This window comes from Argiope bruennichi, chromosome 10 (assembly GCF_947563725.1).
Source record: "Argiope bruennichi chromosome 10, qqArgBrue1.1, whole genome shotgun sequence".
Lineage (NCBI taxonomy): Eukaryota > Metazoa > Arthropoda > Arachnida > Araneae > Araneidae > Argiope > Argiope bruennichi.
The window spans coordinates 3566817-3579565 of NC_079160.1; the positions used below are offsets into that span (position 1 = coordinate 3566817).

The following is a 12749-nucleotide window of genomic DNA, read 5'->3' on the forward strand; positions in this document are numbered from 1 at the left end:
AGATATCCCTGAATCAGAAAAGTAAATTTTTGGAATAACATGTTGTCCTTCATAAACAATATTCTAAAACACTAAATAGCTGAAATTTATTATATGATTTTAAAATCAGAATCGTATTAATATTTCAGATAAACATTCCACTGATTGAGAGGATTTTATCCGCCTATTTGTGTATTTATAAACGTTACGATTAAAAAACGAAACGTGATTAATGCATTAAATAAAATATACTTTCTTTTCATTATAAATGAGGTCATGTTCACATATTTCACAAGTGTATATTTATCTTGCGACCGGGGGTGGTATCCGATATTTCAATCAATCATGGCTCTATTTTCGTATAAAGCAAAAGTAACTATATAAACAAATCCTGCATTTTAAGGTCTTTGCGGTCTATTCAAAAATTTCTGCCTCTTTATTTTACTGCTAAAGTTTTAGAAAATGAATTTTCAATGATCTCTGATTTCAAACATATAATTAGACCTTGTATTAACACAAGATAAAGTTTTGAAAAACTTGGTTGAAAGATTTCAATAATGAGTTAAACTTTTGTTTTCATCAAAATGCATAAAAATAATAAAGCAGTATTTCTGTTGATAAGATATTTTAAAAGAAGTAAGTAATGAATAGCGTCTGGAGATCTCATCACTGTTGATTCTCTGTTACTATTATTTGCCATCTTTGACTTGTCATGGAAAACAGGACCTTCTCGCGTCGATAAATCTTAATCACTTTTAAAACAATGTCTTATTACTGTTGATATAATAATACATTGTCTAGTTATACAGTTTACCTATCCCACCTTTATATCTGCAAGTTGCACCTTATATCGTACCATGTTGTGGGATACTTACTTGAGAATCTGTCCCATATTAAATATAGTGTTTGTTATTAACCAACGTTACTCTAGGAAAGAAAAAAAGCTTTCTTATAAGACTATACTTATTTATACTTATATAAGTCTAATATAGACTTAGTCTTATAAGGAAACTTTTTAATGATTTGATAAATTATCATGATTCAAGAAATATGATTGTTCTTGAACTTTAGATAATAGTTTCTGTTTAAACCAGTATAAAATGCGTTAATACTGCGCAAATACCAATAATACATGAAACACACCTCAATGAAATTTTAATATTAACGATAAAATTGAATTGTATAAGGAATGACATTTATGACTGCATTCACAATAAAATGCCCCAAAAAAAATCTTTACTCAAAACCAACAGCAATAACCTGGCAGTGTTGTTTATATTTGCTCTTCCAATATTAAAGGTTTCGCTTTTCTGAACATTTATCTGTAGCCGGATTGGTTGAAATTACTAACACCGCCCCCTAATGCAAAATGAATGTGCACTTATGAATATGCGACCCAGTCCGATATTCGAATATAATCGTTTACAAGAACATCAATATCATGAACACTCAATTTAAAATTATATCATGAAACAAAAAATTTCCACTCTGAGCCAATCACAACTACTTATTGCATGATATTTCGACACTTAAATAAAACGCGTGGAATTTCACTTACCACAATTATCGTTTTAGGATTAAATGCATGTTGAGCAAAATTTCCGATTTATAAGTTCAATCAATTTTTTTTTGTGTATTTGAAATTTCAGTGGCAAATTTGCTTACAATTTATCCATTTATTGCAAAGAGCCTCTGCACAAAACTGAGATGCTTTTTATTTAGCGTTTTCAATTACTGTAAACTTCCGATTATCTTAGAGAATGAATCGCACATCCCAGGGCCGTACCTACATAAAATGGCACCTAAGACAAATACCAAAATAGCGCCCTATCCCAATTTTTCAAATTACAATCCTCATATCCCCCTCCCCTGCAGTGGTGGGAGCTTAAATAATTGCACATGAAGCGTTTTTGAACTATTATGACCTGGCAACAAATAAATACATCTTAATTATTCAAACAAATCAATTGTTATTCATAAAAAATAAGTAATCTTGCAGATATAAAGGCGAATATTAATAACAATACATTGAAATCTCCGAAAGCCTTTGAAATTATATTTTAAAATATAATGACAAATTGAAATGAACATTGTATGTGATTATTTCAGAAAGCTATGGATATTTTTAGCTACAGTGCCATGCTTCTCTTGCATCATTTCTATGCTTATTCACCAGAAAAGTATTTCCAGATGTTCACGACTCGCTTGTCTGCATCAGAAACGATGTTTGCTCAACTTGTAGTTTGAATTTGGGAATTAATTATGATAACTGAATGGATAGAGATATTAAAATGAGAGGGACATCTTCATTTTTTTGTTTCAAAAAGTTTTATTTCAATTCTTGGAAATAAGATTTTCAAAGAAATTTTGGAATTCAATTCATTTATTTCATCATTTTGCTCGCTCTTTTATAGACGCCCGAGACGTTTGGCCCACCTGCTTAAGTTTAGTGACATCACTGAGGCAGCGACCGCGTATAATCCGTCAAATAACAAAAAATAATATGAATCAAGACAGAAACGCACTTGGGAGGGGAGGGGATTGTTTCCTTTGTGTTACTTACATAAATAATAAAAATTTCTATTTTATTATTGTTATTTTTTATATAAGAAAATCGATTCGTTTTGTGAATGTTAAAACATCTGTCCTTTATCAGTGGTTAAAAATTTTTTAAAAACCGCAGAAAATCAGAAATTTTCAGTTTTTTTTTTCTTTTTTCGAATTTGTTTGTGAGAAATTATTTCTGGTTTCCATTTCGTAAATAAATCTAATAATTTATAAAACGAAGCGGCGATTATCGTCTAATCAACATTCCTTTGAAGATATTGTTTCAATTAATCGTTAAAGCAACAACCTTCCAAAAACAGAAACATTGACGAAGGGAATATTTCTTTCAGTTTGAAACGAGTGTCGCGTTTCATTTCTCTAATAATGAATGGAACCATCTATTTTATCGTCAGAAATCTCTCCTCCCTCCAGACCACAGCCTACAAGGGAAGTTTGGTGACTCAGTGCTTTCTTGCGCGGGAGGGTTCAGAGGTCAAAAGGGGGAATGTCAAAAAGCAGATATCAGCAAAAAAAGACGATGAAGACTAAAAGCAGAAGAAAAAAGGGAGGGAGGTCAAAAAGCAACTGTACCACGTGACTGGAGGCGAAGAGAGACGTTCGAGAGATGCTCTTTAATTAGAACTCCCATCTTCCGAAGCTGAGTCGTCTGGATAATAAGCGAGTAGGTGAGTACACTTACCAAAACAGCTCATTCCATTTTTTTTTCGCCATATCCCTTCAATTTCTTATTAATCTAATGTTAAAATATCCTCTTTGATTCCTATGTATTTAGGTTGATTCGGAGCCAAAACTACATGTCGTTGTTTTAATTTCTGAATTATTTTTGGTAGTGAAATATGTTCGAGTCAGTTTTACCTTGTCATTGTGACGGTAGTTTTTTAGCGAGGCTGTCCATCACTCTTCGAAGTCACTTCTAACTACATATGTATATTCATTACTTTTTAAGTATTTTTTTAAATACGGTTATTTTTATTTTTATTTATTAATATGATTAAGAATTTATAAATCATCCCTCATTTAAACACAATCGCATTTAAAATGGTAAATATAAATTTTAATATCATTTTGAACTTAATAATTGTAGTCTTTTCTTCGCGATTCGTTTCCATAAAAGCGAAATTTTTACTGCGTTACTCTTCTTTGTCGTCAACTCCGACTGAGCCATGTTCGTGATGTTTTCGTCAAAATCTTTTCTATTTATCCGTGCTCCAGACACATGATGCCGTTGTTGCACTGAGATGTGCTTTATGAGTACATAATCAACGGGATTTTGACAGGTCCTTTCAAAGTATTTTTTACTGAATAAAAACTGTTTACAAGTATTGAAATATGATGGATATTTTAAACTGACTTCTTTATTTTTGTCTCCGAATCACCTTTCCGCATTGCTTTATTCCAATTTCTAATTAAAAAAAACTCATGGAAAAATTAGTATTCGTTGACCTATAAAATTTGTTTGGAGTAATATGCATTTTTTCGAGAAGTTACGAGATTTAAAGAATTGGAAAAACTAATATTTTAAGTTTCATTTTAAAGAAGTCGGAGTCATAATTTTACGCATTATACTATTTGATTTAAAAACATTTTTTCATAAAAACGTGATAAATATTAAAAACATTTATTTGCATTCACGCTGACACGTTGATTTTGTCTAATGCAAATATAAATTATATTGTTATTTTCTCTCTTATAACTCCTACATCATAAAGACGTGGACAGCAACAATTGATTTGATAAGTGATAACTAATCTTTATTATGTTACACACGCTTTAAATTCTTGTGTGTAAACAATGAAGTGAATGTTTTAATAAAACTTTCATGACGAAATGACAACGATATATATACGTATATATTTTTGCCGATAAAATGTATCACAGTATTTTCATCTCAAGCGACACCGCTTGTATGAGCTATTAACTAACATTTTATCCCCTCAGAATCTGTTTTATATAGTTGGGCTTTCTCGACAATAGAGCAGATGTTTCATAAAGATATTTTGCAAGCAGTACACTGTATTAATGAACAAATTTGTTTTTTCTCTTTAATAATCGAACTTTTTGCTGAAGATAAGTGTACTTAGTATTATTGAAATGAAGTGTGTTGAATGAATTTGTTCTAAACATGTTTTTGATGGCTTATGCGTCGTAGAGTGTTGTAGAGTTTATTTTATTTATAGCAATGCCTTTATCAATTAAAGTAAAATTTCTCAACAGTGGTACTTTTTCGTATGGAAATATACAGAGATGTAATAATTCAATCCTTAAAAAAAAGTCCTTTTTAAGACTATGATAATTTCCACATTTTTACATTTTAGATTGAAATGGATAATCAAAATGAATCGGAATACCCACCCTTTTTAGCATTTTGTTTTAATATTTGTTATTTAGATGCATATTAGGAATATTATTTTAATAAATAAGCAGGAGCGGATTTTTCCGCATCATTATAAGACAAAATTAACTTCTTATAGTGGTTTTTACGAGTTCTTTCTACAAAGAACATAGAATGCTCTGATTAAGGCAAAAGCTCAAGAGAGAGAGAGAGAGAACCAATGTTACTTGAGAATAACAAACATATTTTGAACTTTATATATATTCAAGAGGATATTATCGAAATATTGATCTGCAGTTATTTGTTTTGGATGGGTGATTTTCACATGATAGTGTAGCGTCATGTTAGACAGTTAAAGTTATAGAAATAAGATCCTCGGAAGCGAGGAAAGTCTGAAACCCACCCATCTCAGAAACTAAATTTAAAGTGGAGTTTGAATTGAAATGGTGAACTTTATGGATACATTAAAGAATTAAATTATGAAAAAATGGTTCATTTTTTTAAGAATTTTGTTTGACGAATCATAGTGCCCCCTTTGTTAGCCCTTTTTCTTGCCAGTAAGAGATCAACTGCTAGATACTTCACTTGACAAAAATGACCAGAATGAATCTAAAAAAGATAATTTATGGAAATTTTGAATAAAAAATGGGAATATAAGTATATTTTCAAGCAAGAAATAAAATTTCTAATGCTTTTTTCTATTTAATATGTTAATGTTACTGGATTTTTAATCATGCTAGTCATTAAAAATAAATGAAGCTAACTTGGTTATAACGAAACGGTCTCAATTTTCACCAACTGCAAATCTTCATATTTTCTGTAGTGCTTGAAGACCAGCATTTGCTGCAATATATTTATATTTCATTGTGATATAAAAGTTTCATTTATAGATGCAATTGAATGAATCGTAGAATGCTTTTATATAGGTGCATAGGTTTTTATTTGTTTTTGTAATGTAAATTTTTTTAAAAAAATGTAGTGTCTGTAGAAGTATAAAAATATTGTTTGATAACTCTTGAATGAGACTGATGAAATTTAGCAGGTGGTTTATTTTTGCATATGGTTCTTTCGGCGTGTGAATAGTTATCTCATTTCGTGCCAAATCTATCAACGAACATACAAATCTGTGTATCCTTGCTTGTGTGAATGTATTCGCTGAAAAACTCAGTAAGTCAGAAGAATGAATTTTTGCTTATGGTTCTTTAAAACGAAACTGTGAATATGTATCTCATATTATACTAGTCATTTAAAAGATAGACAGTCTTTTCATTTACCCTTGTATTTCTCAGCGCAATAATTCAAAATCCAACTGCCTTTAGAAACATTTAGTGCGCAGCCGTGATGCAGGAACTGTGCATTTTGGACTCATTTTGAACTTATTCGACCAAGAGAATCAAAATCGTTAGGTAGATTTTGTTGTTGTTGTCAATTTTAGTATTTTCTGTATGTATTTTGGAGCTCGAAAATTAAAACACGATGCTTACTGGTGGCTCGTATTTTTTAATAATTGGATTTTGAATACGAAGGAAAAGGAAATGGCCCCCGGCGTACCATTAGAAACAGGTTTCAAGAGCCTTCTGATAAGACAGATTTAACTAAGAAGTTGATAATATTTACTTACATCCACTCACTGCCAGAGATAATTGTGGAATCCTTTTTAATCAAGATATTATTTATAAAAAACAATCTTGTCATTTATATCGCACTTTTATCTCTAATGTAAATATTTTTTGAGAATTAACGCCAGTCACTCAGTGGTGAAGACGTTAAAGAAAATCATCGAACAGAATCTTATTCATTATGTTATGAATAATCAGCCGTTCAGAATTATTAAGCATGGACTGCATTTTTGATTATATGCCTAGATTTGACCCTCTACACCCCTCCCAAAGGTTTGGCCGCCTGGTTTGGAATAGTTAGTTTGTTTTTTGTCTGTTTTTTTATACGTAAACAGTTCCATTGCAAATTTAATAGAATCGGAATCTTCTTCTCTTGACCTATTCATTTAGATCGCAGTATGGGCGTTGGGTGCCCCCAGTGAATGCAATGAAGAGATTTCAATATTCTTTTTAGAATAGAATCTCTTCTCGTGGAACAATATTTGGCCATTTTCTACATACTAATGCAAATGCCATGTATTAATTTTCTTGCATCTAGCTTGTTGCGTTTTGAACTTTCGTGGACGCAGGAATGGATGGATTAATAAATAATAAGCGATGATGTATATAGTACAAAATTTGGTCAAAATTCAATAATAACAATAAAAATCTTATAAGAAAATCATATATTTAGTCTGTTGCATTTCTGAATTTGTCTGTTTCATTTTCTTCATTCTTTAATTGAAAAACAGATACGCTTTTGTCAAAAATGGGACAGAAAACGGACAAAGGCCATTTATCATTTTTTTTCCCTTTTAGCTCACTGTGGTTTTGAATTACTGTATTCTCAGACAGACAAACGAGTCGATATCATTCCATAAAGGGCCTTTTTGGAATGAGGCTGTCTGAAATATCAAAGTCGACAGTTTCCAACGATTACAGACTTTTAGTAATGAGTATGTCAGATAACAAAAATGGGAATTATATTCTATTTTAAAAGAAGAAAAGAAAATTATATTTAAAAAGGTGTGGAAATTGGAAACTAAAGAATTATTTTGCTCAACTTCAAATATAAATAGAAAAGTTTCTCAGTTTTAGTGAATAATGATTTCCTTCAGAATTGCAGTATGCGACTGATGTGTAAAAAACGGCAAATCGATCAGACGTTCCGAATACTCCGCGTCTTGGTGTTTGACTCGTTGAAGTTTTAAAAAATCTATTGTGGACGAGAGCTGAGAAATACGACAGATCAAAATGTCATTTAAATTTCTGTTGTGTTTCAAATTTCAACTTCCATGCATCCAAGAGGCATATTTGGTTATTTTCATTGTATTACAATGCACAAAACGTGTTGTTTTAGCAGGGGTGGATACAAAGGGAAGGATGGAGGGAACCACAGAAAGGGGGGAGGTTCTTCCCAAAATACAAGACTATATTTTGTAGTTTGAAAGGAGTGATAATTTGATTTTTTAAAAATTTGATAGAAACCTATTAAGTAAAAGAATTATGTGTGTGTGTGTGTTTAAACCCATCTCTTTGTGACATTGCATCCAATCTTCTTCAAAAACAGCACGAGTAATGTCCCCCAAACTTTTTTAGCATACTCTGTAATAGAAGTGAATTTGTATTTTACACGCTTTTTTCCCCAACTGATTGAAACCAAGAAAACCACTTCCAGTTACAAAATCAATACCAAATTTAATATATATCGTTTCGTTTTTCAGTTATCGCCTCTGAAAGTATAGACCGAGTGGCATTCAACCCCTGATCGAATCCCACGTTTAATCTCTGACGGATCTGGCTTAAAATTTGACAAGTGTATAGCTGTTGTTTCTGTGCACTGAATTTTATGCATCTTCGTTTTGTAATGATCGTGTTAAATTATGTTAGAACAACCAGACAGGAAACCTTCTGAATAGATGTTGGTCAAAATTTGAGGGAAATCTACAAATTTAGTGTCATGACTATATATCAGATTTCACTCGTCTAACTCAAAGTTGCTTGAATTATCTTTGTCGTGACAGATATTTTCCAAAAATGTGTTTTTCGAGGTCTAAAATATGGAGATTTGACAGAATCCCAGATTCAAACATTTTGATTACAATGTTTTCTGTATAATTCGTATACGGGAAACCAAAAATAATAAAGCTTCGCCAACGAATTGAATTCGTCATTGGGCCTTCCTGTGTAAAATCATTGATAGGCATAATACGTTTTGTACGGTCGAGTTAATGTGTAGTCTCTATAAAAGAATAATGTATATTATTCCTATAAAAGAAATTGCAGTATACTCTATATATTATGTATATATGTGTGTGTTATATAAAATATTATATAGTCAAAGCTTGGAGTAAATTTAATATCGACGATTGGCAATCATGGAAGCCTTTAAAAATCAACTTGCATTAATATTTCTTTTTATTTTTTATGAATTTAATTATTTAAAGAATCAGAACATCGGCTTTAATTTCGCATTTAAAATAAAGTAATGCCGCATGTAGTAGCACATGTGACACTACTACATGTGGTCCGTAGTCCCGAATGCTTTATTTCTGATCGATTTGGTGCTTTATATTAATCCTACCGCGTGAAACCACTCCAAAATATTTTTTTATTCAAGACTATATGCAAGGCGAATGGAGGATCCGCTGGTGTTCTAGCATGACGATGCGAATGATTTACGTTATAAATAATTATTTCCATATGAAGACGTGTAACAGAGGGTATATTTGATTTTGTAAGAGTAATGATGAAAAAACATATTATATCGACCCTATTAATGCAAATTGCAATATTATTTTAATGAATCAATTATTTTAAAAAATTATTAGTTAATATAGTACGTATTTATTTTATCTGATATCCTAAAATATAACAATAATTGGATAAAAAGTATTGATTGTATCGACTGCATAAACATTATCATTCAATTGCAGTTTTGTTAACATTAAATGGCTTGAAAGAACAGATTATTTTATTTAGACCCTCTGTTGTGCCATACATAATAAAATCAATTAAAAACTGTGTAGAATCTGATCAGTATTTATTACATTTAAATTATTTAGTTCTTTTGAAATTTGAATGTTTCCTAGTCCCAAAATTTGTTTTTAATATAATGAAGTTATAATATCTTGAATACTAATTTATATCCATGAATTCCATTCATAATAAAATTACTTAAAATATAAAAAAAATGTTAATTATGTTTTGGAATTTATGAAAACATTCGAATTAAAACGTTCTTATAACTTTATTACGTTAAAACATTAATTTTTTTTTTGTCACGGCGTTGGTTTTATTGATAAAATATTTCCGAAGTGCGCTCTCAGTGACATTCAATGCGTTCATTTTTGGGCCTTTGTTCATGTGAGAACTTTGCTATTATACAAAAAAATAAATAAATAAATAAAATATAAAAATCAAGCAAAAAAAGCAGCAAACATTTTTTGAATTGTTTCACATTTAAAAAAACTTTCAGCGTTATTCTAAAGTTTATTTTGAAGTTTTATTTTAATTGTTGCATTTAACCCTTTTGGGACGGAAGGCCTCTATCCTAGATGCAAGAATGGAGCGGAGTGTACGCGAAAGGAATCATTTTATAGGACCGGGGTTCGGCGTCGCTAAACCTAACTTTGAAAAAAAATCACAAAAAATAAAATTTAAGTTCCAATGTCGTCATTTTTCCTACCTTTTTAGAATATTAGTACATTCATAATATAAACACATTCTCTCTCTGACATTTTTTTTTTTTTTGCTATAATAAACCGAAACCACGGCTTTCCGTAGTAAAAAGAGAAATGTTCGAAATGTATCCAAAAGCTACCCAAAATATAATAAATAGAACTGACGGTAAAAAGCCCGAAAAGACACCAGTTACACAGTAATAGTAAAAAAAACCAACCTGCGAATGATTCTATTAAGTGGAAAGTTACACAACCCGGCTTTGTTTATTTATATCACTCTTAACCCTCCCTAACCCCCCCCCCCCACCTCCGCAACAGCTGATGAGTAAAATAACAAAGTGATGTTGAATATGAGTAAACGGCAAGTCAGGATACCAAAACTATTATTTCAAAAGTAATGTACACAGGGAGCCCTCTAGTGGCGATTAAAAATGATTCCAGTTTAAAGTGCACATATGCATCACCATCCCATGAGTTCTACCGCCCGACTGTGGGAGACATCCACTGGTGATGCAGCCCCGTCCACCCGTCGCGAAAGGGTTAATATGTTTGTTTATTAAAAATACTTATCTTATAACAATTTCTATTTTTAAATTATTTGCTTTTAAAAAGTTTAAATTATTTTTTTCCAGTATTTAATGTTTATTAATTAATTATGTATTATTTATTTAAATTGTTAAACATTAAAAAACATCGTCTTCTATTGCTCGCTCATTTTTGGATACAATTTTTCTAAATTCGTAGTTTGTTGCTGTTCTTTCGATTTCGAAGTTCCAATGCTTGGGATGTTTCGACAAATCGTTTACAAATATTAAGTGCGCATCAAAAATATAAAAACAAGTCATTTTTAGGATAGAACATATAATCAGGAGCGAATGCAGGGGGGCTATTTGTCTGTGAATTGATTAAATAAAAGAATGCAACAGATAAAATGTACTGCCCAGATTTCAGCATTACAAATTATGACAAAAGCAGAAATGGCACAAAAAGGAGATGCCGAGTAACCAGTTGCAAAAATAATATTCAGCATGGGTGGTACATTGGAATTTTAATAGCAAATATCAATAACAAACTTTCTATCTTCTCTTCGACGAAATATAGGGAAATTATTGTTATCGTTAAAAACTCTCGAACTCGAGATTTTAACGAATCTTCACATTTGAGACATCCATGAAGTCGAAAAACACATTTTTTGGCATTCTGTCTGATTGTTTATTTGTATGTATGTGGCAAAGATATCTCAGCATCTATACGGGTGAAATTTAGTATACTATTTTAACACTGTCCTGGTGTTTGATTATAACATGATAACTACAAAAGGTAGAGAGCAAGATGTACAAAATTCAATTTTCGCGTTTAATACCTATAGTGCAGACACCTATCAAATTTTGTTCCAAATCCAACAAGGGGTTGACCGCCAGTCGGTTTGCACTTTCTGAAGGATGCAAACGCGATAATACAGAAACACAATTCCTTAATATATCAAATGCGGTATGTGATTTTGTGACTGCAATTATAGTTCTGTGTCCGTTTTCCCCCGTCCGTTGGGAAAAACATGTCTAAAACACACATTCTATTTGGGATACTGTTAACCGCATACCAAGTACTAACCACCATAAAACTGATCAAGGATCAAATGCTAAGTTCACATCAAAGATGAATATTTCGTAACTATTGTACGCTAATGCCTTGCAAGACATTATCTACCTTACCTAAAGTTTACATTTACGAAAGGGGTGTGTGATGCCACCTTTATTAGATAATGTGCGAATGTGGGTGTCCTTCTCAATACTCGATCCATGGGAGACCACTCCCATTCGATGAGTGTTCGGAAGCACTGAAACAGCGGGTGGTCTCTGACTGGGCTGAGGCGAGCCTCGGGGTAGGTTGATTAAAAAGCTATTGTTCCCTATAAATAAATTAGTAAAATATAAAAATTCAGTAAGTTCAAAAATAGTAGAATAATATCAAAACTTTTGCATACGATGAGTCAAGTTCCTATCTGTAACATTAAATGTCCTTAATTGTTTCTGCATTAAAAATGAATGTGCGCGAGTGTGTGTTGGCGCTCCGCAGGCCAAACGATTGGACCGACAGCTTCCGAAAGTGGCATATGTATAAGGCGTGCACTTTGCTGCGATTTTTTTTTTTTTTTTGAAAAACTTTTAATTAAAATTTGAATTCATTCAAAATTAATTTAATTTAAAAATTAATTCATTTGGTGGGTATTTTTTGAGATAACTTTCGAATGTATTACTGCACAAAAATAAATTTTACACCCTTATAAATACGAAATAAAAAAGTTTCTTTTAAGGATTGTTGGGATTTTTGATTCATTTCAGAGAAAAAAAATTTCTAGCAATAGATTTCATAGTTGCCCTAAAATTCAACCCCTTTTCATTATACATTTAATCAGTGAGTTTCTTCCATTGCTGAATGTTTAATGTCTTAATAGTTACTAAGAACAAAGAAAATAGACGAGCCGGATATTTACGTCTTTAATATCCCTATGATGTTGTGGCACTTTCTCCCTTAGAAAAGCTCATTTACAAAAGAAAGAGAACTTAAGTAAGACAGTTAAAATAACAT

At 31.4% G+C, this 12749-nt stretch overlaps 1 protein-coding gene across 1 annotated transcript in view; it reads left to right on the forward strand.

Annotated features, from left to right (window-relative positions):
• Nucleotides 1–3065: 3065 nt before the first annotated feature.
• LOC129988301 (SPARC-like) overlaps nt 3066–12749 on the forward strand; it is a 35941-nt gene continuing 26257 nt past the window's right edge. Inside the window, exon 1 of the mRNA XM_056096494.1 lies at nt 3066–3212. The gene's annotated coding sequence lies outside the window, so the exon portion shown is untranslated. The remainder of the gene's footprint in view (nt 3213–12749) is intronic.